The sequence below is a fragment of the Stegodyphus dumicola genome, chromosome X2 (genome assembly GCF_044657685.1).
Source record: "Stegodyphus dumicola isolate Sdum_Otavi_A_Nest chromosome X2, ASM4465768v1".
Classification (NCBI taxonomy): domain Eukaryota; kingdom Metazoa; phylum Arthropoda; class Arachnida; order Araneae; family Eresidae; genus Stegodyphus; species Stegodyphus dumicola.
In genome coordinates, this window is record NC_140781.1 from 94,234,358 (window position 1) to 94,261,724 (window position 27,367).

General features: G+C 34.8%; 1 protein-coding gene across 3 annotated transcripts in view; it reads right to left on the bottom strand.

The window, feature by feature from the left end:
- Positions 1 to 27,367, bottom strand: part of LOC118188489 (oxysterol-binding protein-related protein 6-like) — a 259,141-nt gene that overhangs the window by 140,429 nt on the left and 91,345 nt on the right. For all 3 annotated transcript variants that reach the window (XM_085810016.1, XM_085810015.1, XM_085810014.1), the window contains exon 2: positions 27,014 to 27,086. The gene's annotated coding sequence lies outside the window, so the exon portion shown is untranslated. The remainder of the gene's footprint in view (positions 1 to 27,013; positions 27,087 to 27,367) is intronic.

The following is a 27,367-nucleotide window of genomic DNA, read 5'->3' on the forward strand; positions in this document are numbered from 1 at the left end:
ATGCGAGAAACATACATACATTTATGCATACTTTTCATTATTTAATTTCTTCAAATATATAATGCAGGACTCTTAACATTTTGTGGCAACAGTTTGAAAGTGAACCGACATTTATAGGAGTCCGACGCAAAATGTCAAAACGAAAGTAATATTCCTTCGGGACTCAAATCCCTTTGAACTAAAAAAAACCATTGACTGTTAATAATAACCGATTACACATTTAGAAGTAAATCTAAATAAAATGCTATTAAGTTTCATGGACAAGGATACACAACAAAGATCTTATGGAGCATTCACTTTTAGTCCGTGCTATTGTTTTTCAAGTAAAGATCCCTATTGTTTTCAACGAACATTGAAACATGGTCATAGACTTCAGTTCTTTCGGATAACGCTTTGGAAAACCCAATAATTTGCTTCTTCGATTAAATTCAGAATTATTTGCTCTCGTAAACTCTTACGAAAAGAAAGAGTGTCGCTTCGTCTTTTTTTATAAGGTACTGTTGACAGCTCCATAAAAACAACCAGTGAATCAACTTTCGTTGTTTTTTCCCCGTATTTTTATTTCTGTCTGTTATACTACACCTGCTCTTGGTCAAAAATCGATAAAAGCAAAACTGTGTGGAAATCCCATCAGGACAGCGAGTGCGTAAGCGTGTGGTCGCAGGATCGATAGCGACATAGTCCTTCCTAACAGATTTATAATCTGTTACCAATCGAGTAACATTTTTGTTAAAACACTGGAGAAACCTGAAGCGCAACGCTTTACTCTAATTCATTTCTAGTAATCTTCTAAAAGCAGCTCAGTAAATGTGAAAAAATACCACTTTCTTCTTTCAATAAACCCATGTTTCTCAACATATACCTTTTTATAAGGATTCCGCACATGGAAGTTACGATGCAAGAGCCAAATGAAAAAACGTTAAGTTGTTGAAACCACCTCTTGTGCTTCAAGGACTTTCTGATGCTTAAACTAAAATGTTGTTTATTCTAATACAATCAAAATGTTTTAAACCTTTGGCATTTTTCCTATGAATGTCTTCGAGCTTATCTTTGGACGTCTTCATTATAATATTTTAAAATAAAAGGCTAATCTCAACTGTATACTTAATTTTAACGATTAAATGGCATATAACTTAAGAAATATAATTTTCTATGAAGATCTTTAAACTTTGAAGAATATTTTTACCTTGCATTCGTTTACTACAGATATTTGAATTTTAAAATTGAATCTAAACTATAGAAACGTCATAAAACAAAATTAAGAATAGCACAGAAGAGGATTTTTTTTAATAATATTCCGTTAAAAGTAAAGATCGTTTAGCGTTCACTTCAGCTGCAAATGCAAAGATTTATAAAATTTAAAAAAAATCACTTATTTATTTATCCAAATGGCTGAACATCTTCAACTGAAAGCATCACGAAAAAAAGAAAAAAAAAAAAAAAAAAAAAGGTGGGAAAAGGCAACGGTACACGTGATGAGAATATTATTGCATGCGGATAGCTGAATGACAAAGATATTGTGGCAGAATTTAGATTGAAAATTGCTTAAAATGAAGAATCTTCGTACAATACTGATGAAGAATTTGAAGGAAAGCAACACATCAGAAGAAATTCAAAACTACTTAAGATACCAAAGTTAGAATGCGGGGTTTGGATCATCCTAAGTGCAGAACTGAGAATGTGCAGTCGTTTTAATTATTGAACAAAAATATGCGTATTTGGGAGGGTGTTTCATGTGAAAAAAAAAAGAGCACAGATTATTTTGGTAGTCAGGCATTAAATAAAAATTAAAGGTAAATTCACTAATTTTTTTCATCAATCATTTTCAGTCAATTTATAACTTATGTGCGTAAAATGATTATTCACACTTAGAAATATATATATTTAAAATGATAAGCCTGAGCCATGGCATTTATGTTAAACAATTTATTAAGTATTATCGTAAAGTGAAACTGAAAACGAACGAAAAAAAATTAAGAACTTCATGCAATAACAATTGTAATGAAGCCTTACTAAGAATGTTTTTCCAAATCAGAATAATTATTCATTCTCTTAGCAATCGCGATTATACTAATTAGAATTTCTTCGAACGGTACCTCAGTTATTTTCAATGACCTTTTGCGACATCACTCTATTACCATATTACCAAACCGAAGATAGCGAACCAAAATTCATTTTTTTTATTTCATTACAGCGATATTTGACGGATACGGTAAAAAGTTGATTAGTCTGTCACTTTATATTCAAAATTTGCATCCGAGAATTAAATAGGCAGAAATTACGGCACTAATTCAATTCTGAAAAATAATGAATATCCATGTGTTAAGAAGCCAGAATTTACAGCATGAGATACCAGAGGTAAGCCAACAAACATCTGCAGGGTAAGATAACAGAGCGGTAACGACTTAACTGTCAGTTGTACTGAAATATGAGTTTGTTCAAGCCTTTTCTTAAGAAAATTCACTTTTACACTATTTTTCTAAAGGCAAAGGAATTCTCTAGCAAAACTGACAGCAACGAAGACAGTTAAGGCTACACAATTACAAAAAACAGTACAACAGACGAGATAGCGTGATTAGAACAGTGTACTCAGTTCGCCTTACAACTCTGTGGTGTGGAATGAAAGTGAATATTTAACCTAACAACTCACAGTTATCTCAACTGCAAATCACAACACTTGCTTTCTCTTGGCAAATTATCGCTCTCAACAAATATTAAACTGAAAATGAGCGGAGGGGATAAATAAAAAGTATATTTAAAATTAAAATAAAATTTATCAGGCCAGTCCTTGCAGTTTACAAGTGAAACCAAAACGACGACTTATGGTGCTAAAACAATTACAAAGACGAGGCTGTTCGCCCTATTATCTGAAAGTCAAATACTTCCAAAAGAAAGTTCTAATTCACAACACCTGCTTGGTCCACACTATAACCAAATCTTTAAAACATTAACACAACGAGCCAAACCATTGGCCGAATGGTTAAGACCGCTGAATGCTGGTAGTTCGGATCCTGTTTGGGTTAGAATCCAGGCGAATGGGCTGGCTGCGTGGTTGATTTCCGTAGTTTTTCCCACGCATGAATACTAGCCAATTTCCGTCAGAAAGTCCTCTTCTCAGGCAGATAGCCCACGGTGTTTGCAATATTAAAATAACCTTCTTACCAGCAAACAGCACAACAACTAGCCTTCCACGGATTCAGCAGGAGGTAGTTATCAGTCAGAACGTGGGGAGAAAGCGAACGCTTCGAAGTCCACTGTTTAAGACTAAAAAGACTGAAACTTAGTATATACCTATATTGCCCCAAAAAGCAGTCAAAATGACTACATTGTGAAAGAATAATGAGTAAAGAAATTTGTTTAAAATTAATTTTTAATATTTTTTTACATTATTTACTTATTAGTAAGTATTAACAATAAAAAAATTTACTTCACTTGGGAAAAAAAACAATTTATGCATTATTTGTACATTTTAAGCAAATGAAAAGTGGAAATCTTTTCATCTTCCACAAACATACTTTTGACATTTTTCACATATATTATTTGTTTTGTTATTGTGGCAAAGTCGTACTTCACAAATTTTTCGTTTGTTAGAATATGTTGTATTTGATGATGTTGCAGTTGATCTTTGTGGGTCTTCATGTTCTCGTGAAGTTTTCTGTCTTACAGCTCTGTAATCGGTGGAAAGCTGTTCTGCTAATTGAAACAAGAACTGCTTTCGTTGTATTTGTATTCCTGTCGCTTCTTTATAAAAAGGATCCAAGCATTTTAGCAGCCACAACTGCAACTCATCATGTGTATGCCCAAATCGACAATTTATCATGAACTTGTATGTTATCATGTGACGGTAATAAAGAAAAATATATAAACTGTTATTCCAATCCAGAGCCGAACTGGTCATATAAGAAATTTACTCAATTCAATAATAAAAGTCATTTGATTATTTAAAATTTTCCAAGCAGTCAAAATGGCTACTTTTGGGCAATACAGGTATAAAACCATATATATATACCGAAAATGAACGAGGGGGGCAACTACAATGATTAATAAACGAATTTATATGTTGTACAAAAAAATCACAAAATTATAAGTATCTTTGTCATTATATACATAATTGTTTTTCTAATTGAAATTGAAAAGCAGTCAAAATGACTTCCTTAGGCAATCTAGTCTTAAGGTTAAACTCCGACTTTTAAACTATTCCCAAAGCCTTTAAATTTACATAACTTTCTGGTCGGAGCGAAAATTATAAAATATGCTAAAAAAGTGCCGCGGAACACTCAACAGTAAAAAATTCATGCGTGTAGTCCCCTCACAAGTCGCAATCTTCGAGCTATGACTAGGTATGAGACAACATGCACTGACATTGCAAGAGCAATAATTGTTCAATAATGCAGCCACTTGATATTACCAAGCCTTAACATCAAGACAAGTATCGGGATTTTAACAATCTGCACAGTGTGTCATCAAGGCCTCTCGAATTCACTGGGCCGACTGGAGAATTATTCTGTAGCTCCCCTGATATCGTTTTCGATTATAACGACGCAAAGCACAACCAATCAGACGACGCAAAGCACAACCAAAAAATAAAAAAGAGAATGAATAATTGAGTGTGCAAATTGTTCCAAACAGAGAAAGTACTCAAAACGCTCTAAGAATTTCGTTTAGACATAACTCTTTCCGCTAGCAAGATCCTCACATAATGAGAGCAATTAAAATTAACTTACAAATAATTCGTTGAGCATCCAATATTAATTGTCAGTTGTCGTTATTATATTGTTAATAAGGCTTCTGATAGATTTACAAAAAGTGTATTCTTATTGAATGAGTGGTTAAGCGCAGCTTGACATAAACGCAAACCAGTCCGCTACCAGTCACTAACATAGAGTCACACCAATAGCGCACTAGCAGTTAAACTGTTACTGCTGAACCGCATATCATTTAAATTAAATAAATTTAAAATTGTAACTAATTAAAACATTTCGAATACATATTTTATTAAGTATGTTGCGATAATATCTTTTAGGGAAAAGGGGGGAAATGTGATTATTTTTACTTATAATTAATATCTTTTAGAGAAAACTGGGAAAATGTGATTATTTTTACTTATCTGCTACGTGTTTCTTCTAAGAACTCAATGTTAATAAAAATTACCATTGAATTCTTAGAAGATTAAATAAATTTAACATGTTGAGCGCGGGACCGGCATTGAACTTTCCGTGTGGCCGGCGTAGGTCCCTGGGGACCGGCATTGAACTTTCCGTGTGGCCGGCGTCGGTCTCTGGGTACCGGCACTGGAATTTTCGTTTGGCTGGCGTCGGTCCGCAGGACCGACAGTATTAAAGTTAAAAAATAAATATAGTCTCAATGAAATGTGATCAAATTTAATTTTATGAAATGTATTTGAAATATTCTAAACAAAAATACGACTTAGCTCGCTGCCGGCTGAACGGAAAGGATAGCAAATTTGGCGCCGCGCTCAACGTGTTAAGAATTGAAGGGGGAAGGAGAATGCTATATTTTCTTTCACTTGCTTTTAACATAAAGAATTTTTTTCGCGCAATTCCTAGAGTTCCTTCGCAGAAATTGCTTTTGCAATAGTTGTGCTTCCCAATGTATGAATCGTCGTTATTTTGATGAACATTTTCATTGCAAGAATTCGGGAATAAGGGGGGGGGGGGATTACGTGATTCTTTTAAGTTCACGAGAACATTTCGATTCTTTGGTTCGTTTCTGTAAAACGTTTTAGTCCTGTAATAGAACCCATTGATTCAGATTATGATATAACTTTGTTTTGGAACGTTTTCAGGATTGAAGAATTGCGGAGAATGTTAAGAACACTGGTACGCTGTTTCACTTCTCTGAATTCCTGAGCTCTGTGTAACTTTATTAGAAAAATAAATGCTCGACTGCCAATTTTATTGTTTTGCGATTTCTGATGCAATTAATTTTTATTTTAAATTTTAACACCTGTTAATGATAGCAATTTAGCTTTTTCAGGTAAATCCGCGTGGTATTTAAATATCAAAATATATATTTTTAATACCAACAATACAATTCAAATAGAACGACTTTTGAAGAACTAAAAGTAATGGGAAGTCTATTCATGTAAGAATATATGCTATGTGGGAATTCTCATAAATAATATGAGAATATTATTATATAAATAATATGGTATATTATTTTTAAACAAAATGTTTCACCAAAGCTAAATATAAAGCCCGCGTAACGGGCTTACAACAAGGGTTTTCCTGGTTTTCCCCCATGTATAATATAAATAAGTGCCAGTTTCCTTTCAAAGAATAAACTCAGTTCTTCACTTCGTAAATAAATGCCACTTCAGTTCTTAAAACACTAGTTCTCACTCAGTTCTTAACTAAGACAAGTATAGTTTAGTGAAAAACTTCCGGACTGCCAAATTCACATCCCGTCTACCTATCGGTCGCACTAGTAGCCGAGTGGTTAAGATAGCTGAAATGCTGGGTGCTCGACCTGGGTTGGATTCCAGGCATTGATTTTGGCGGTTTCCCCCATATTTAACGCGAATACGAGCTAGTTTCCCTGAGAAAGTTCTCCACAAAGGCATTCCTTCCCTTAGGTAGATAGCCCTCCTTTGCTGTGTTCAAATAACCTAAGCTAAGCTAACATTTAGCTGTCAACATCAGAACACTACGTAAATATAACAATACAAAACAATTAGACTTACCATGAACTTCAGTTCAAAGTACAAAAACTAACTAACTAACTAAGTAATAAACTTAATTACTGCTTCGTGTGGGGATGAGAGGAACAACAATGATTTTAAATACTTACAAGTCAAAATGTAAATTTAGATTCGACCAAGTTGGTCCAAGCGCGTTTTACAAGCCTGCTAACGGAATTTTTAATCATGCTACAAAATTCACCAATAAAGGGTAACAGTACAAAAAACGGGAAATCTGGTTGAAGTTGCTCAATCTCTCTTTCTTAAACTTAGATTTTTGTTATTAATTTGACAGATATCAACATAAGGATAACATTGTTCCTTCCCGATTAGAATATTTTGTCTATTTACACTAGTTAATGATTGCAGCGCTATACAATCTCAGTGGCGAGAACTTCAGTACTACTAGTAAGAGAGAAGCGCACTTGGTTCCGACTGAGTCATTTTTCATCGGTGCGTTCAAAGCAGCAGTCAATTCTACTGTTAACCCTTATTCAATCCTTTGTCCGTTTAAGCGGCATTATTATGCGTTAGAGAAAATATTGTTAAGTTTTCAATTTCACTTTTATGGATTCATATACAGCCTACAAATATAAGTTATGAACAAACATGTTAATTAAGATAAAGCTTTACACATTTAAGAGCTATTCACTTTGCTTACCGCTTATGAAACTATAATTTTTAAATGGGAAATTTGAAATTTCCTGATACAGAAGAATAAGATATTTTTTTCAAGCCTGTAGAAGTAATGGTCTAACTGATAAACGAAATTATTTCCTTTCGATGGCTAATTATCTTGGTACATACTTATAAATCTTAAGCTTACATTCTCCCTTTCCGTGCTAAAAATTTTTATTCTTTGTCTACGCTTGAGAATTTTGCTTTAAAATACCTTAAATAATAAATATAATGTCCATTTTTAACATAAATATAATGCGCATTTGGCAGTTTCGGGAATATGAAAAGAACAGTAACATTAACACTAGATGCCAAATATAACACCTTCCATCTACGAATTTTGAAGATCTCAGTTCAACATTTTAAGACTTGTTATATTGTAACAACAGCAGTTCGTGAAAAATTTCCTAGGAACACCAGTTTAGATGACAGCATGAACTTAGAATATGAAAGTAGGATTTCATATTTCGCATGTAATGTCAGAAGCTCTTTGATTTCGTTGGTCTATTAATCCAGCAAGATCGTTATCTTTTCCCATATTATCGATCTGCAAGTAACGGCTTGTGGGAAAGCATATTCAACATATTAAAAGAGACACCCTATCTCCCCATGAATGAATCTCCTCGAACGTTGGCGGCACTGTTCTGCGTGGTCATCAATGTAGGCTTTCTACATATATTGAGGTAAATAACCTGAAGATTGGGCGTCACTTAGTTGTACAGTGAGCCGGTTAATTTTACAGAGACTGAAATATATGCATCAATATGCGTCTCATTAAAAATTATTATTTTATTACTGCGTTCTATATAAAATCCAGTACATATATAAGGAAATATTATGCATATTGTACATTTTCAAAATCTTAAGATTTTTATCAGAAACGGTGGATCTGGAGATCTTGTAACTTGTTTTTATAAATCATTGCAAGGATTTTTTTTAAACATTTAAAAACTCCCAAAAGGGAATCTAACGTACATTTCGTAAAGTTTAATTTGTTACCCTGTTATACATATCCATATTAGCAAAGTTGAATTAATATCATACTATGAATACGAAAGTAAAACATAAGCTGAAAACCAAAAGCAAAACTTAAAATGAATTCGAACCCGGAAACCATCTGTAATTTAAAGCTTATATCTTCAGCAAACAGTAAAATAAAGTTCCCCCTCTTCAAAGATGTTTTGTTTTCCTTCTCATGTGAATCTATCAGATTTATTGTTTGCTTTTATAGCAGGTAAAATCACCTTCGCAATTTCGCAGAAATCACCAACTTAGCAGAAGGATAGCTTTAATGGGACATTGACAGGTTCGAATCCCGATGTACATTTACAGGATACAATGTATAACATGTAAAGCATGATGGAATATGCAATCAATGAACCTTTACCTTTCTTAATAAAATAATTAACAGTAAAAGAAGTGGAAGATTTCTATCGTGTGTAAGTCATAATACACATAAAAGGTCTATCGAAGGTGTATTACAGAGTGTTGTTATAATTCCCGCATTCATATTGCTTATCGTACTTGTATTACAACAGAATCTTATCGTGTATACGAGCCAGTTCCCCTTAGAAAGTCCTCCACGAAGGCATCCCTTCCCTTAGGCAGATAGCCCTCGAGGCTTTGCCGAAATTAAATAACCTAACCTATAAAAGAAATATGTGCATCTCTCAATAAGAAGCTCCTGTCGCGAACAAAATATTGACATCTATTTTTTCCCCTTAAATTGTAATGTGCTCTCTGACTGAATTTTTGACATGACAGTCAAAATCGATATAAAAATCGTTAAAACAATCAAAAGTAGTAATTTTTTATTCAGATTATGATAAATATAGATTTGTTTTATGGGCTACTGTTCCTAGGCCTTTCAGACACATTTGTTTAGAATAAAAATGTATCAAAGAAATAATCGAGCAGCAGCACAGAATATAAATATGTAAATATTCGCGGTTTTGTATTATTTTTCATGCTATCTACAGCTATATTTTTATCTCCACGAAACAATGACACTTCATGTTTTACTTGAAATAGTTACTTATTAAATGAAATACCAGCTGAAAGCTGCAGTCTTTCAACAGTGAAAACAAAATTTGAAAGTGAATCAAGCTATAAAAATGGTAAAGTACTGCGAAATTTAAAAAAAAAAAAAATAAATAAATAAATAAAAAAAAATAAGTCACACAAAGTAGTAACTTATCTGAAGAGTTAATAACCAACCAACGAATTTTCAATTAAATACATTAAAAGGGAATAAAAAAGTAGTTGATGATCATCCTCAGTATTAATATATATATTGACAAGCCCTCTATATTGTGATATATCTTCCTTCATGAATTTGATTCCAATTCAAAATGTTTTTATTAATACACTTGAGATTTCAATAGAAGTATGGAATCCAACATGAAACGACTAATTTTTTTGCATAAAATTTGTAAACTCTTTCTTTAGAGGCAGCCGTGCATTTTCTACTAAAGATTTAAAAACTGAAGCACTGAAAACAATCACTGAGTAATTTGGAAAATCAAAAGCTGTTTGTCAAACAATGCTGTTATAGATGATAAATGTGACGTGTGTTTGCAAGTGGGTGTAATTTATTGAAGTACCTCTGCGGTTGCCTAACACCTGCTTTAACGTTACATGATGGTGTTGTATCTGCTTAAGCAGCCACCTACTAGGAATTAGCGTAAAAAAAAAAAAAAAAAAAGAAGCTTCACCTAGAATCTCTTCATCGATGCTAAACACCGAAGAGGATCAAATAAGACTTTTCTAACGTGTAATAAAGCTAGGTCAGACTTTACATTTATAGCCACACTTCGCACAAATAAAAATGGATTAATTAATCTTAAATAACGAAACGCATTCTTCAGAGTTGAAAGCAACACTTAGGTAACTTGCTGAGCAATGATGTCTAAACATTGAAAATTACAACACAACCATTAATATTAGAAAATGGTATCGTTGACCCAAAATAATCTTAGGCCACCCGATATTTCCGCCCGTAGTAATTAACTAAACACTGTGCACGCGCTTCAGTAGATTAATGCAAAAAAGAGATCGCAGCTTATTCCTTCATCTTTATACAAGGCGGCAGGAGCAGGTTTAACAAAAAGAAAAAAACTCTGGCCCTAAGCCTTGCCGCCCTCAACCTATTTGGGGAGGCGGGCCTTCTCAACTCACCATATATAGCAGAAGGAATATCCAAACGTCCGGAGTCTTGTAAGAACTGTCCGGAATCTTGTAAGAACTGTGTTTGTTATACCTCCCGAACTGAGGCTGCCTAAGAACAGAGCTTAACTATTACAACGACCTCAGGGGGATTTCACCTTCACTAGCCAAAGTTAAGGAAAGAATAACAAAAGTTAAAAAAAAATTACAAAGCAGCCAGCTCAAGGCTGAGGCTGAGGCTGAGACAAACAAGGTGAAGTTAGCATAAGCAAAGATAGTGTTCATATTTCTAAACATGTCGATAAAGAAAATTGATTCGTAATACGTGTACATCAGTAACATTTATCTTAATCAAACATTCGAATTAGAAACAGGTCCTACTGATACAATAGAATAAGTTACGATTATTGAAAATCTTGTTCCCGATTACAAACGTTTCAAAATCGAAACTACGGATATTGAGCTGATTATTTCAGTCAAAGATAAAACCTATTTTTCACAGATCTAGACAATTACCTTTTGTCGAAAGAAACACTGTCGATAAACAAGTACAAACTTAGCCCACGGCGAAGATGAACCGTGTTCTTCCGAATATTCTAGGCAAATTGTAGTAGTAACACAGAAAGCTGATAGCCCTAGAATATGTACAGACTACCGGAAAGTAAACAAGAAGACAGTTAAAGATCGGTATTCCTTTCCGTTAATAGAGGATTTACTGGATAAAGTACAAGATACTCGTACGTTCATTACCATCGATTTAGAAACTGCTTTCTGCCACGTGTCGATAAAAATAGCCACGATTACACTTCATTAGTCACACATAATGGACAGTATCAGTTTCTACGTGTAACTTTCGGTCTCTGTACCTCACCTTCTGTATTTCAAGATTTCTGAATTTAGTTTTCAGGGATCTAATCTTGTAAGGTCGCGTTTCATGATATATATAGGTGATATCATAATTCCCGCTAAAGATGAAGATAAAGGTATTAAGTGTTTAAAATTCGTTTTCTCAGTTGCTTCTGATTATGGACTCGAAATTAATTTTACGAAATCTAAATTTTGAAGTTGTAGAATTATCGTATTCTCATACAAAGATCCATGACTAATAACTGCATACATCTTGTTTTAATACATGAGCAGAAATACTTTTGATGCCAAAAAGATATTTATCCTTTATGAACTTGAGGTATTAGATGTAGTTCAAGATTTGAAAAAAAAAAAAAAAATTAGTTATCTTTATCTAGAGCTTATCTTTTAGGCAAACACTTCAAAATTATTTCTGATTGTAATGCCTTCAAAATGACGATGAATACAAAAGACTTAAATACACGAACAGTATGTTGGGTATTGATGTTAGAAGATCTGGACTACAAAATACCGAAAGGGAACACGAACGACACATTGTTGATGCACTTCCCTCTTATGGTCATTACTCAAGACAGCCTCGCACATCTTCGCGGAAATTTCGTTTCTAAACGAACTGAAAGGCCCATCAACGGCCGAGGGGTAAAAGCCGCTGAACACTGGTAGCTCGGTCCCGGATTCGAGTCCGGGCGAACGGGTTGGCTGCATGGACGCTTTCGTGGTTTCCCCCATGTGTAACGTGGATAACAGTCAGTTTCCCTTAAAAAGGCCTCCACGGGGGAAATCCCTCCCTTTCCGTGTAGTGCCTAAGGCTGAGCACGCAATTAAATAAAAAACTGAACTGAAGAAATCATTAAACACAAATTCTATAAATGTAAATTTAAATACAAAATTGATTACAGCATTTCACATTGTGCTCCTTGCCTATTAATTAATCGCAAATGTAGAAAACAATAAGGTATGTTGCACTGTATAGCCAAACAAGATGTTCCATTTCACACTAATCACTCGAAAGTACTCATAAAAACTATAAATATCTATAAAAATTATAAATATATAATAGATCTGCTGTTATTGACAAAGTTTGTATGCTTCTACCTAACAAAATCTACTGACAGCACCGAAATAATATCTAAATTGGAGATGCAAAAATTTGTTTTTGGAAATCCTTCGCGTATAATTTTCGTAAAGGTAATTTACTTGTAAGAATTTTCGAGATTATTGTTCCACGAAAATTATCCAGCATACTCAAATTGCTACCGGACTACCTCATGCTAATGGACAAACTGAGAGCTTAAATTCAGCCATAATTTCTGTTCGCTCCAAATTTTCAATCCAGAACCCGATAAAATGGTGTACACATGTTGGTGAAGTTCAGCAAGTGATTAACTCAATACATCAAAGGAGTATCAACACAACTCCATTCGAATTCATGTTTGGACTAAAATGAAATCTGCTAATGATGACAAAATTACAGAGCTATTAAACACAGAGATCCAGTTAGATTTCATCAACTCTCGTTATGATCTTAGAAAGGAAGCTAAAAAGATTTCAGAAGTGCAGGCTGAAAATAGCACGACCTACAATTTACAACGTAAACCCTCCCGTAAGTTCCAGTTTCATGATTATAGTGGCAATCAAGCGTATACAATATGGACCTTGTCTTAAGATCAAATTTCTCGGACCATATAAGATCGTGAAAATGAAGCCAAATGACACTCATGATGTTGAAAAATGTGGTCTCTTCGACGGACCTATGAAAACAAGCACTTGTGAGGAGTTTAAAAAACCGTAGGCTGGTTAAGTAGACATACATATTATCTGAAGTGTTTTATGAACATTTTCTCATATGAACTAATGAATACCTTTGGACTTTAACCATATCAAACATTTCTTTGATAATGATTAACATTCTCCCTCCTTCCTGGGGCTGTTATTAAAAGATCTTGATTCATACTATTTTCATTTTTCTGTATTATTTTAGTATTTTCTATACTGTTGTTATACATTGTTGTTGTTACATATTGTTATATATTGTTGTTTAACAGTATTAATACTTTCAGGTTTAGTGTATTTTATATTGTTACGGATTTTGTATTTATTTAGCTATTTTTAGTAGAATTTGTAATTTAAATTGTTTTATTTTCCGTGCAATACAGCATGAGACTTATTTGAAGAAAAAGTTACGCCGGAAAAATTAAAATACAGGAGCACGCGCATTCAACATTTTAATAAACAGGTATGTATCTCGTAATTGTATTCTTTTGCTATCCAGAAAAATCGAGAAAATACCAGAACGTTCCCGTGCTGATTAACAAGCCTATAAAAACCGGAGGAAAACATCTCAATTCAGTTGTTTACTAAGTTTTGTTATTGATTGTAGCGAGAATTCGCGGCGAGATCGGATTAGCTTTCTCTACTTTGAATTGTATTCTATTAAACGTTTTAGTAGTTTAGAATATAACTACTGTGAGATATTGCGATATTGAACGAATATCTCTGAGGAAATTTCAGCATTTTGTTCTATTTGTTGTGATAAGAATAAATTTTATTCACTTTTCCTCGGACTTGTGCATTCATTTTAATACGAACCTGTACCCGCGCAACAATATGTTAAATTTCATTGTTTGCTCTTATCATCAACGGGTGGATGACGATTTAGGATGACCGAATTATGTAGGACATGGCCATGCAACTGAATGCTATGCAACCTGTAACTGAATGGTGTAACTATAATGCGCCACCTAGATGAGCGCGCAGACGAGTAAGAGCCAAGATGACGAACGCAGACGTATAATGTTGTGACGATTATTATTCTATTCTTTTTCTTATAATTTTTAATTTATGAAAATAAATCGTAGTTAAGTAATAACTCGATGAGTATTAGTGATGTTTTTCCCATATATAAGATATTAGTAAACACGCTGTTGTCCAGTTTTGAAAGTGAAATGGGGGTACTATCAGCATGGATTCATGAAAAGTACTTACACCAAATATTTAATTTGAATCAAATCTTAATAAAACTCAAAAGCATGGAAATAGAACTCTATATCTTCATAGACTTCAGAACAGTTTATGGTGGCATTAACAGGGAATAACTTACTGCAGTTTTGACAGCATTTAGCCTTACTGAAGAAGGTTGTAAAAATAGTTTCCCCTTAAAGCTGTTGTAAGACTAGACTATGCGAGATTAACAGGCAAGAAAAATGCGTTTGTCTCAATAGAAAGGTCTCTTGCTTTTCTCACTAGACTATGCGAGATTAACAGGCAAGAAAAATGCGCTCGTCTCAATAGAAGGATCTCTTGTTTTTCTCTCCGTTTCTTCTCTTTAGGATTGCCCCGTATTCATAGGCAACAACCAGGGAAGCAAGGCGAGCTCCCTCGTCTCCTCCATGGATAATCACCACATGAGATACGCTATTAATCCACAAAACAAAATAAAACGATGGCATAAAAAGAAAGGAATACTAAAAAGAACAAATTTTATCTACAGTGTCAGAAAATGAGACAGAAATACATAAAAAGGTCAGCATGAAATATTACTTGATAACAGAAAATAAAGAACATCACTAGCGGGCAAGCCCGCCAGCTGAGCGGGCTGAAGCCCGCTTATCATTGTTTGTTTTTAAAAGATATCCTATGTTAAATTTGGCCGGTATTGAAAAGTTGAACCGAACTACCATTTTTTAGCGGCATTCCGCGGGCTTCCCCCGCTTTTTTCACCTATGCATCCAGAAGTTACCGCATACGCTATACATATGCGGAAAATCACGAAAACACCCATGCTTCCAGCCCTTTCGCGGGTATTCGAAATTTGGACCGAAATACCAGTGTTCAGCGCTTTTGGGCGGGAGCCCGCCCAAAACAGTGTTCACGTGTGCATGCAAAAGATACTGCGTACACCGTACACATGCGTAAAATCACGAAAACACCCCTCCAGCCAGCCCGCTGCCGATTCGAAAGTTGGACCGAAATACAATTTTTCAGCGATTTTGCGCGTGCTGTGCCCGCTTTATTCACGTATGCATGCTGAAGATGGTGCATAAACGATACACATGCATAAAATCACGAAAACAAACATGGAGCCTGCCTGTTCGCCGGTATTCGAAAGTTGGACCGAATTACCAGTGTTATGTGGCTTTGCGCGGGCTCTGCCCGCTTTATTCACATATACACCCAGAAGATACTCCATACACTATACACATGCGTAAAATCACGAAAACACCCATGGAGCCAGCCAGTTCGTCGGGATTCGAAATTACCGCATTACCAGAACCGCATTACCAGTATTCTGTGCCCGCTTTATTCACGTATGCATCCATGAGATACTTTATAAGCGATACACATGCGAACAATCACGAAAACACCCATGCAGCCAGCCCGCTCGCCGAGATTCGAAAGTTTGAGCGAACTACCAGTGTTCAGCGGTTTTACCCGGTATCCGCGCGCTGTATTCACGTATGCATCCAAATTTTATATACAGTACCCCGGAATTCGAAAGTAGGACCGAAATACCAGTGTTCAGCGATTTTGTGGAGCGGGCTGCGCCCGCTTTATACACATAAGCATGGAGAGGATACTGCGTAAACGATACACATGAGTTAAAGCAAGAAAACACCCGGGGAGCCAGCTCGTTCGCCGACACCGAAAGTTGGATCGAACTACCAGCGTTAAGAGGTTTTGAGCAGGCTGCGCCCACTTTTATCACATATGCATCCAGAAATCACTTTATACACTATACACATGCGGAAAATCAGGAAAACACCCATGCAGCCAGCCCGCTCGCAGAGATTCGAATGTTTGACCGAACTACCAGTGTTCAGCGGTTTTACCCGGTATCCGCGCGCTGTATTCACGTATGCGACCAAATTTTATGTACAGTACCCCGGAATTCGAAAGTTGGACCGAACTACCAGTGTTCTGTAGTTTTGCGCGGGCTGCTCCCGCTTTATTCAAGTATGCATGCAGAAGATACCGCATACACGTTACACATGCGAAAAATCCCGAAAACACACATTGAGCCAACACGGTCGCTTGGATTCGAAAGTAGGACCGAACTACCAGTAATCAGAGGTTTTGAGCGAATTTCGGCCGCTTTATTCACTTATGCATCCAGAAGATGCTGCGTACACGAGGCACATGCGTAAAATCACGCAAACACCCATGGACCCAGCCCGTTCGCCGGGATTCGAAATTAGGACCGAACTACCAGAGTTCAGCTTTATTCATTTATGCATCCAGAAGACACTGCATACACAACAGATATGCGTAAAATCACAAAAAACATGAGTGTAGCCTGCCTGCTCACCGGGATTCGAAAGTTACCGTATACCATCTCAAAGGAGCAAAGAAAAATCTTTAATCTAAAAAAAAAAAGGGTGAATTTAATTTTTATTGGTGCGAACTTATTTAAAATATCATTTGCATTAAAAGATAATATCTAAATTAAGTGCACGTATCTAATAACATAAAAAAATATATTATTCCAAAAAATCAAATTTATTATTAAAAAAATAACAACATATTTTTAAAAAATAGCTTTTTCAGATTTTTTAATTAATATCCCAGCTGATTAAAGTTGTACAACTTCAAGAACGTCATCATTTAAATTTAATGTAATATAATAACTTTTATTCAATATCAATAAAAGAATTAACGTGACAATCATCCTAACCTGAAATTAAAAAAAAATTGTGAAAAGCAGCTGTTTATTTAAAATGCCTACATTAACGAAATATTTTTAAAATACAGTTAGGTAACATGCAATCGCGTGCTTTATTCAACTTTAGAATATAACCTTGATTTGTATCTGCGGCGATTCAAGAAACTGTTGCAATCGGAAAAATGAGCCCGAAAATTAGCGTTTTCACAGTTTTTAATTAATATCTCAGCTGATTAACGTCCTACGAAGATGAGAATGGTATCATTGGATTCGTAGAATTTTTTGGAATCCGCAGACACCTGCCTCGAATTCCAACTCAGCGCCGTTCCATAGATATTTAAGAAAAAAGAAATTGACACGTGACCTTTCGCCAGCACAAATCTCGAGCGGAAGCAATTGTCATCCCCCCGGCGGTTTCGAAAAAGCAATTTTATCTCAGCTAATTCCGAGACGGTTGCCACTCCGAAAAATGAAATAACGTTTTCGCAGTTTTTAATTAATAACTCCGCCGATTATTGTCGTATGAAGATGGGACCGGTATCGATGGATTCGTTGATTTTTTTCGAATGCGGGGATATGCGTTTCGAATCGCAACTCGGAGCCGTTCCGCAGATATTTGAGAAAAACGAATTTGGCACTCGGCCAAATCCCTAAAATAGGGGAAACCCGTGAAAGAAAGTGCAAAACGTAGGAAAATGTAGGGAGAAAATCAGTTTTTAATTAATATCTCGGCTAATTAAAGTCGCACGAAGATGCCGATGGTCAATCCGGCGAGCCACGGGCATTCTGAATCCAACGGTACCTTCCGCTAAGCTCTACACCCAGCCGTTCCCGAGGAGATGATGTTACAAACACACAAACAGACAGAGGCGCACAGATTTTAATAGTATAGATTATTTGCATAGCCACGAAGAAATACAACTTTCACAAAGAAGCAAAAAGCACTTTAAAGAATCAAATCGTAATAGTTCTGTTTTAAACACACTTCACATTAAGAGCAAAGAATAAAACAGGACAATTTAAATAATTAAGCCGTAATTACCAAAATTATATCTATATAACAGCTTATTTGTCACTTCATGAAATTTCGTTTTAGATCTTTTCATAAATTACCTTTTGTTGCGTAATGAAAGCTTACTTCGAAATTCGTTGATTCATATCAGTAACAATTATAACTTAACTTAATATCCAAATTAAAAAAGTTTCTTAGGCGTAAAAAATAAAAAAAAAATAATAATAAATTATAACAAAGTATGCAAAGACAAAGTACGAGGAAGCTGTAAAACTTCCCAAGAAAATTGCTTGGCTCGTATTTACGTTATTCATGGAAGAGACTAAAAACTCTAATGCCAATGATTGAAACAACTTCCATTAACAGAAATTAACACAGCAAAATGAGAAAAGAAACTGAGCCACCAAAATACACATCTCTCTGTCTCAATTCGTAATTTTTATGCAAATCTCCAGCTTTAATAAATAAGATCCCAAGAAATTAAACTGCGTGTCAAGGAACGAAACACAACGAAAAGAAAGTATCAAAATATATACACAAAATTTTATACGACTTCCAGTTCCTTGCACAGAAACAAAGAATAAATGGGAAATTCCCTGAACTGCAGTTGGTACCAAGTTATCGCAAGCTATCAGGATCAGCTAAATGAACAGGCTGCACGTGCTGAGGAGGAAAAAAGATTACAAAAGATATTCAGTTGATTACTGCCGCAACATCATTTCACGCAGTAAAATTTTTCAAATGCAAATCAGTATACCTAAAACACCACCAAGACATAAAAGTTAGAATTCTTCTGAAAACTTAAAAACTTTGCTAAGGACAAACGTTTCAGTTTTGACCTTGAGGGTATCCAGAGTTCTACGTTTTTTAGCTAGAACTCTTGCCTTCTGTAATGCCTTTATTGGAATGGCGTTTTTTCTGGGCCAAACTGCAAACATTGAGGGTTAGATGCAATAAGGGACACATCATACCTTCGGTTACAGCCGAAAACGTCGCGGAGAAAACAACGCAAGGCGGAAACGTCGTGGTACAAAACATCGTGTGAGAAAAGAAAGCAAAGAGAAAAACATCGTGGTACAAAATATCGCGGTCGGTTCAAAAACTTCTCAGTTTAAAAACACCATCGTCGAAAATATCGTGGGAAAAAATAAAGTACCTACAAGTCACCTCATGACAATAACATCGCACATGTGCGTTTTTCAGGTATTAAAGGTTGTAAATGCATTTTCGCATAATGATTTGGGAGTACAAGAAAGAAAGAGGGATTATTTTCACTTCTATACTTCGTATTTTTGAATGAACTAATAAATTTTTGCTGAAAAAGTAAGAAGGAAGCTTAAGCATTTAAAAATTGAAAATGAGTACAAAATTAATGCAACGTATAGCACTTAATGGAATTTTTACATAGTTAATTAACAAAGGTCATTAATAAATTAATCTTTTTTTTATAAAGTTTTACAATTTTTCATGAAAAATGCAGTCAAAAAGTGTTTAGAAAAAGGAAGATAAATAACTGCATGAGGTTACCTCTATAAAAACTGCCTAGTTAATTATCAAATTATTTTCTTTCACGTTTGTTGACCTGATATTGTTTTAGTGAAAATTATATGTTTTTTTCCGTCAAAATTGATCAAGGTCAAGAGGATTCTCGTCGGATTTTTCCCTATCTGGAAAAAAGGTGACAGGTACTGTGCATTAATATTTAACAATGTTTATTAAAGTTTTATATGTGGATTAATATTTGTATGTGAATTATAAAGTATTATATGTGGATTAATATTTAACAATGTTTATTAAAGTTTTTACGCGAATCATTGAATAGAGGAAAGCTTTTGATTTTCATGAGTTGATTTATTTTATAAACTTCACTGCTCATTGTTAACCAAAATTTAAGTTATGTTGTAAAATAAAACAATAAAATAATTAATTCACTTTCGTATCTCATAGCCAAGTCTCAAAATGTATATTAAAAGATGGATTTATTCTCTAGTTTTTAATTCTCCAATCTCGTGAAATTTATACTGCAGCGATTTTCCCGCGTTCACTTTATATGATTCGCTAAGAATCGGGGGCTTATACTAGTAAAAAGTAATGCACATCAAAGTGGAACATAGTCATTACATGTCAGCAACGATTGAAAACTATTACTGAAAAGTTTTGAAAGAAAGAATAAGGTAGTGTTCTCTATAAATTTTAATAGCGATTATATTTAAAACTTTTAACAGTTTCGTTAGAGTATTTACTAAATATAAATATAAAAAAGCAAATATTTCTTTGACAAAGTATTTTTTTTTTTACTTTTTTCGGGGTCCATCAGTAGTCACGGAGCATTTGCAATCCGCGCAAGATTCGGTTTCGAACATTTGAATGGATTTGGCTGCATGGGGTATTCTTGCTTTACCTGAAGCGTAACTTGATTGCAAAACTATGTCCCTTGAAAAGACTTCTCTCCTTAGTTTACCCTCCCCCCTAAAAAAAGGTTAGTAAGAGATATTTACTCGTACAATCCCTTTAAAACAGCCTGTATGAAATTACATTAAGATATATAATCAAATTACCAAATTACTCTTGTAATTTTAAAGAAACAACGCAGACTTCGTAGAGTCGTTAGGATTTTTTTGAAGCAGTAGACGTGAAAAATGTGCAATTCCCTCGCCGAGACTCGAACCGCAGACCTCTCAAATACGCGTCGAGTATGCTTCCAATTACACTACGAAAGCATGCGGAAAGGAGGGAGAAAATACCTTATATACTCTCCCTTTTAAAGGAAGACTGGGGATGAGGGGACCCAATCGCCAAATCCTGGTAGTGACGAATTATCGTCCACCACCGTTTAGTTCGGGCACTGTAGAATCATTAGGTTATTTTGAAGCAGAAGACGTGAAAAATATTGGCCCTCGTCGAGACTCGAACCATAGACCTCTCGAATACGTATCGAGTATGATTCTAATTACATCACGAAAAGACGTGGAAAGAAGGGACAAAATACCTTATAATTTTACACTGCACAGATTAGCAACGATCTCTTATTTTTCAGAATAGGGCTTTTTCTGAAAGCGAGACTAATAGTACTATAGACTGCTACTTTAAAACAGGAACTTCAAGGTTATTTTCCGCCGCCCGATTTGACTCGCAACCATGGGAACAACATCTGCAGAAATAAGGTCCAGTCGCTTAACTTTTTCAGCACTTCATTTCCGTGCAGCAAGTTTCGCTTCGTGAACAAAGCGTGACTGAAGGCTGCCTTCATCTACAGCCTCAAATTGGATGTAAACAATAAGTGCTATGCGGTGGAAAAAGACAGACCGCAAATGGGGGATAGGCAATGCCCTCGAAGTGATAATTTAAAAGTAACAGACTTCATGTCCACAAAAAAAGAAGATTGATATCATTTGTCAAATCATATATTTGATCATATGTTCTAAGCCCATCATTTCAGAAATTTATATAAAGTTCATATAAGATAAGGTATTTCGCCCGCCTTCATAGCATACCTTCGTGGTGTAATGGTAAAGACACTCAGCGCGTATTCGAGAAGTCGTGGTTCCAGTCCCGGCGAGGGCATTGCTCATTTTTGATGTCTCGTGCTTTAAAAAAATACCTAATGTCTTTACAGTGGCGCCCGAACTGAAAGGTGGTGAATGACGATTCTTCACCACCACGATTTGGCGATTGGGTCCCCTATTCCCCAGCCGCTCTTTAAAAGAGGGAGTATATAAAGTGTTTCTCCCGCCTTCTTAGCATAGTTTCGTGATGTCATGGTAAGCACACTCGGCGCGTATTTCGAGAGGTCTGTGGTTCGAGTCCCGGCGAGGGCATTGCTTATATTTTATTTCTTATGCTTCGAAATAACCTAATGTCTCTACAGTATGTTCAATAAATGTCTCGAACTTCTCATTTTATGAGACTGTAATTACCAGTTTACGAAAGCATTTAAAAATGTGTTTTTATACGGATGTGCATTTGTACAGATACAAAGCATACAGAACATTCTCAATATAAGCTACGCCACAGTACTGATTAGTAGTACAGTAAGTACAAGTTGGCAATTTTCTTCGATGAAGTTAATAAAAGGGGGGAGTCTTTAAGAGCTATATTTGATAGGTGGTGCACAAAAGGCAGTTTTATAAAAACGCAGCGCAGAAAAAAAAAATTATCCTCTCAAAATTCCTAAAGAAATACAATTTTATTGATTACTTCTCTCCAAATTAATCTCTAGCCAAAAATATTTCAATGCAAGACATCCATTAGATAAAAATCTATCAGGAAATACGGCACAGAAGAGTCTACATATATATATTAACAACGCTTCGGGGAAAGAAACGTCTTTCGTAATGGAATATGGCATCTTCGTTAATGGAACGTTCTTGCGGTTACCCGGCAGACGACAAATATTTACCATGATGGTGCAGCAACACTATGCACACTTATACATCTATAAAACTGATTAATGTTATGTACATTCCTTTCTAGAGAGAAGGGCACGAGAGGAAGTTAATGAAGCGCTTCTTAAAATCGCGTAATTTAATTTTGCCTTGCTCGTGATAAAAAGAATAAACATTATTACATAAGCTAATTTAAGCAACACGAAAGTTTCGGTTCTTTCAGAAAATATGAGCCTATTAATTCTTTCTTCCACAAAGCAATTTTATTTACTTTTTGCCGTTAAAGAATTGAGAATAAATCTGCTACGTTAAGTGCTATCATATCACGAGCGAAATTACAAATTATTCATAAAAAGAATAAGGCAATACAGTATCTATCAAATATATTTAATGCCTCACTATTTTAGATCAAACAGAATTTTTGCTTAGTAGAATTTAGAATCTGAGTGTCAAAAATAAGATAAAAGATATTTCTTAAGTTCACTCATCAAATAACTGTGAATTTTACGGTTTCAATCTTAAGGATAAAAATAAAAAATACGAATATTCACATATCCGAATAATTTAGGGACTTTCTACTTAGGATTCTTTGAAATCCTAATTAGTACCTGTTCCAACTACGACTTCTGAGTAACCTTTTGATGGTCATCAGCCAGCTCATCTCGCATTCTAGTTACGCACAAAAGTGGGCACAAACAAACACAGCCCGCATTAAAAATTTACGACTGAACAATACCGCGCGTATTTGGGAAGAATTATTTACTTTCGCATCTGCCTAATGTTTAAACTTATTACGATGAAAGAGGAGTGGGTGTGTATTTGATTATAGCAAAGCCTCAAGGACTGCCTGCCTAAGGGGAGGGAGGATTTCGTGGAGGACTTTCAAAGGGAACTGGCTCGTAAAGATGTTACACATGGCGAAAACCACGAAAACGCTCATGCAGCCAGCCCGTTTGCAAGATTCGAACCTCGGACTGAACTACCAGTGTTCAGAGACTTTACCGCTCGGCTGGAGGGCCTTCGATCAAAGAAGAAGTGCGATAAGATACGAAAGACTAAAATAATTAACTTTTTGCGGCACAATGTGCCCGGTCTGGACGCACCTAAAAATTTCCTTCTGTACGCACAGAAAAACTGAATGAAAAAGGATTTATAGGTTACTCTGAACCTTCTTTATTTATAGTAGATGGCAGCTCAATACAAACCAACAAACCAGTCCATATATTTTAGCCATGCTTAGTTTTTTTAAGACCCTCATTTTTCAAAGAAATCTGCCAGATTTTTTTTAGGGTATAAAAGGAATTGTTTGAAAAGAAATTTCTATGTTATTTTTTTGGCTGTATGCTAATCTCCTTATTCTCTATGAGTTTTAAATTTTTACCTTGAAATCTTGCCTAAAATCTTAAGTGTGCCCAGACCGGGCTCACCGATAATCTAGGACAATTGAGAGTCTGCATTCTTTGTTTCTCCGCATCTCATCGGTCAGTTCATTGACAACAATGCTCGTTTCAGCACTGTTTTCAAAGCTCTATTCAATCAGTGTGCTACCTTGACAACACCCACAGAATTAAAACGCTAAGTGCTATTGTCGCAAAATTTTACTTGTGTACTCCTCTAGGCCTAATTAGACTGCCACACTTTTTTTTTTCTTTTTTCTTTTTCTTTTTCTTTTCTTTTTTTTTTTTTTTAAATCAAAACTCCGACTTTAAATGGTAGCGTGCCGGAAAGGGTTGAACAGCCCAAGTAAAGCATTCCCCCCATACGCTTTAGATCTCTAATTCATGTTCTCCGAGGATCTTAAATTTTTACTATTCCACCGATAGAATATCGCAATCTACCATACATATATTGAAAAAAGTTAACCATCGTCAAATGCCAATGCTTGTCTTCAGTTTCTCCTACCCGCTTAAGAATTTTCCAGTTTTATTTTCAATACATCCTGTTACATTCAAAGCATACTGCATACAATAGAGATGCCTATTACAGCTCCTTCATCCCTTATTTATCACTGCTGCAATAAATTATTGTTTCTTTACCACTAAGACAAGTATAAATTAAGCACCATCAAATACGCCTGTAGTCCCGATATATATCATCATGTAACTTTTCACCTTCAAAAGCTAATTTTAAAAATTTTAACCCGCAGGTTTATTTCATTTAATAGCACGCTTGAATAAGCCATCTTCGAATCTTATCCTAAGGAAGTCCAACATTAAGACCAGCATCCTAGAGAACTTTACAAAATTTGCCCCAAATGAAGTGAAAATGGTTTAATAAATGCTGCTATTTCAAAAGCATGCATTCGATAACTTCAGAAAAAAATCTCATGATACGAATCCAGTCTTTTAGATACTACAGATAAATAATCTTCTAGTAAATCAAAACTTTAATTTCCAGAGATCAAAGTTAAGTTGTGTCAGGTATAGGCTTCATAAGGGGATTTGTTCCTCTGTATTGAATTTCTGGTGCAACACTTAGCGAGGTTATCTCTGCAAACCAAAGATTAAAGCGAAACTGTTAAAAGTTGACAATTTCTAAGAATCGAGTAATCCAAGTAGCTTCATGAGAGGCGCCCTCGAGGAACAAAATTTAAGTAGTAGTAGTAGAAGAATGTACGCAGCGGACCTATGATGCGTTCGCTCCTTCCACTTTGTCTGTACTAATACAGCACTTAACTTGTAACGTTGTACATTATGTAAATAATTAAATATTTGAGTGGCCTAACTTAGTTTGTTTTAATTGGGACCAGCGCCATTATCTCCCGTAATTCATCGCTCGTATTTATTACCAAACAAGAGAAAAGCAGCATCCTCGATGATCGAGGAAACTGGTGACTTATTACTAAGGTCGTAAAACTGGCGATTTATTACTAATGGATATACTCAACATATGAGGCATCACGTTATGGCAGTCAAGTGAGATAGCTGCCACGCATAAGGCTTTCACAGTTAAATATCTCGTTCAACGCCAAAGGAATAAATCTATTAATTATGAAGCCCAATCCAGGGCCGAACTGATAGAACTATAACATGCTCACAATCATACGACTATAATAGCAAGAACCGATAATTCTATTATGCAAATGTAATATTAAAAAAACATATGCACACACTCTATTTGTGTTCTTAATCACCCTTGCCTTGTTATATACTTCAGATATCCATTAAAAATGCATGTTAAACATGTCACTGATAACAATAACAATGGAAACTCGATTAAGTTTAAATATTTTTTCTTAAGCATTCATTTATAAAAAAAAAAAAAAACTAATATATTTTCAGATACATATTTATTGAAAAGATGTGCTAGATGTTTTTAAAATATTACTGGCGTTTTGAATTTGCTGAATACCTGCTATAAAAGATTTCTTTCCCAGTAAAGAGCAGAATAACAAAGGACGGGGAAGCAAACATTTATACACAAAAATTTCACAGAATGCCAAAAATATTAAAACCGAATTGTGTTAATATTAATATATATATATATATATATACATGCATACAGAGATTTAAGATTAAATTTGTGATCCAATTATAATACGGATAATTTTTCTCCCGATTGAATAATAATAATTATAACAAGACGTCTGGCAATTACTTTAATATCAGACATGAAACAAAATAATTATTTTATTTTACTCGAAAAGCAAGACGAAGGAGTGGAGCATAAGGATTCGAAAGATTCTGACAGATGTTTCTGAAGCTCCAGACAACGGAAATTACGATTATCCCACTGACTTCATTTCATTTCCTTGTTTCTAGACTAAAAACAATAGAGGAAATTTGTCACTTGTTTTGAAGCTCTAGACAGGAGAAACGTTAATGTAATAAGTACTGTTAATTTCTGGGCACAAAACACCTAAAAGTCTGTTTTTCTCACTTCACATAGTTTTCATTTACCAGGTTAGGCAGCTGAAGGAGTTTAAAAAGTAATAAAATTTTGAAACATGTGCAGTAAACGAAATGTATAAGCAATATTAACAATAAATAAATTAGCTCAAAACTGAAAGTCATTAAAAAATTTTATTTGCAGGATAAACAAATTTAGATTAAAGCCTATTTTCAGTTATCACAATTTAGGACTAAAATAGCATTCGTAATTTTGATAAGGTATGAAACTAGTTACAAAAACCTTTTGCTTAAATATAAATGACATATTAGTCTTTATGCTTTGGTACTGATAAAACTTGCCTTTGGTACTGATAAAACTTGCAACAACTAGCTAGCTATAAAACATTAATAAAAAAACGGGGGGGGGATATTTCTCGTGTCCTTAGTTTATATCACATAATTTAACGGCTTTGCAATGTAATCAAATTTTGTACGTAAATAAGGTATGGAGGCCCTTTGAAAAATCTCCTTGTTAAGCTATTTCTGCAGTTTTCAAATGTATTCATGAAGCTGCATTTCTTACCAAAAAGGTAGATTAAGGTTAACAGCTAGTTACTTGTTGAAAACAGAACTGTTTATACAAACAATATTAGTAGATTTTTGAATTTCTTCCTAAGCAGAGAATGGAGAATGTTAACAACATGAAAATTAACTTACTTTTTTGACAATCCAGGTTAAGAAATTTGAAAGCGAAAAGAGATTCAAATGGCGTAGGACGTTGGCCAAAAATCTGAAATAAATATAATTATACATTAAAGATCAAAGACGTGGATCACTTTAAAAAGAACAAAAATACACAAATATTCATAAAAAATACACATATAATGAAAACTATTTTGAAGGCAGTCGCTACAGAAATCAAAAGTACTTACTCTAAAGCCATTAAAATATTTTTCTGCGTTTCTGTGTAAATTTTCATCTGTGCGTTATTTTTACTAAACTAATAAACACCTTTTGTGTTTGGTCATCACAGAAATAAAGCCAACAAAAATGTCAATCTAATTTAAAACA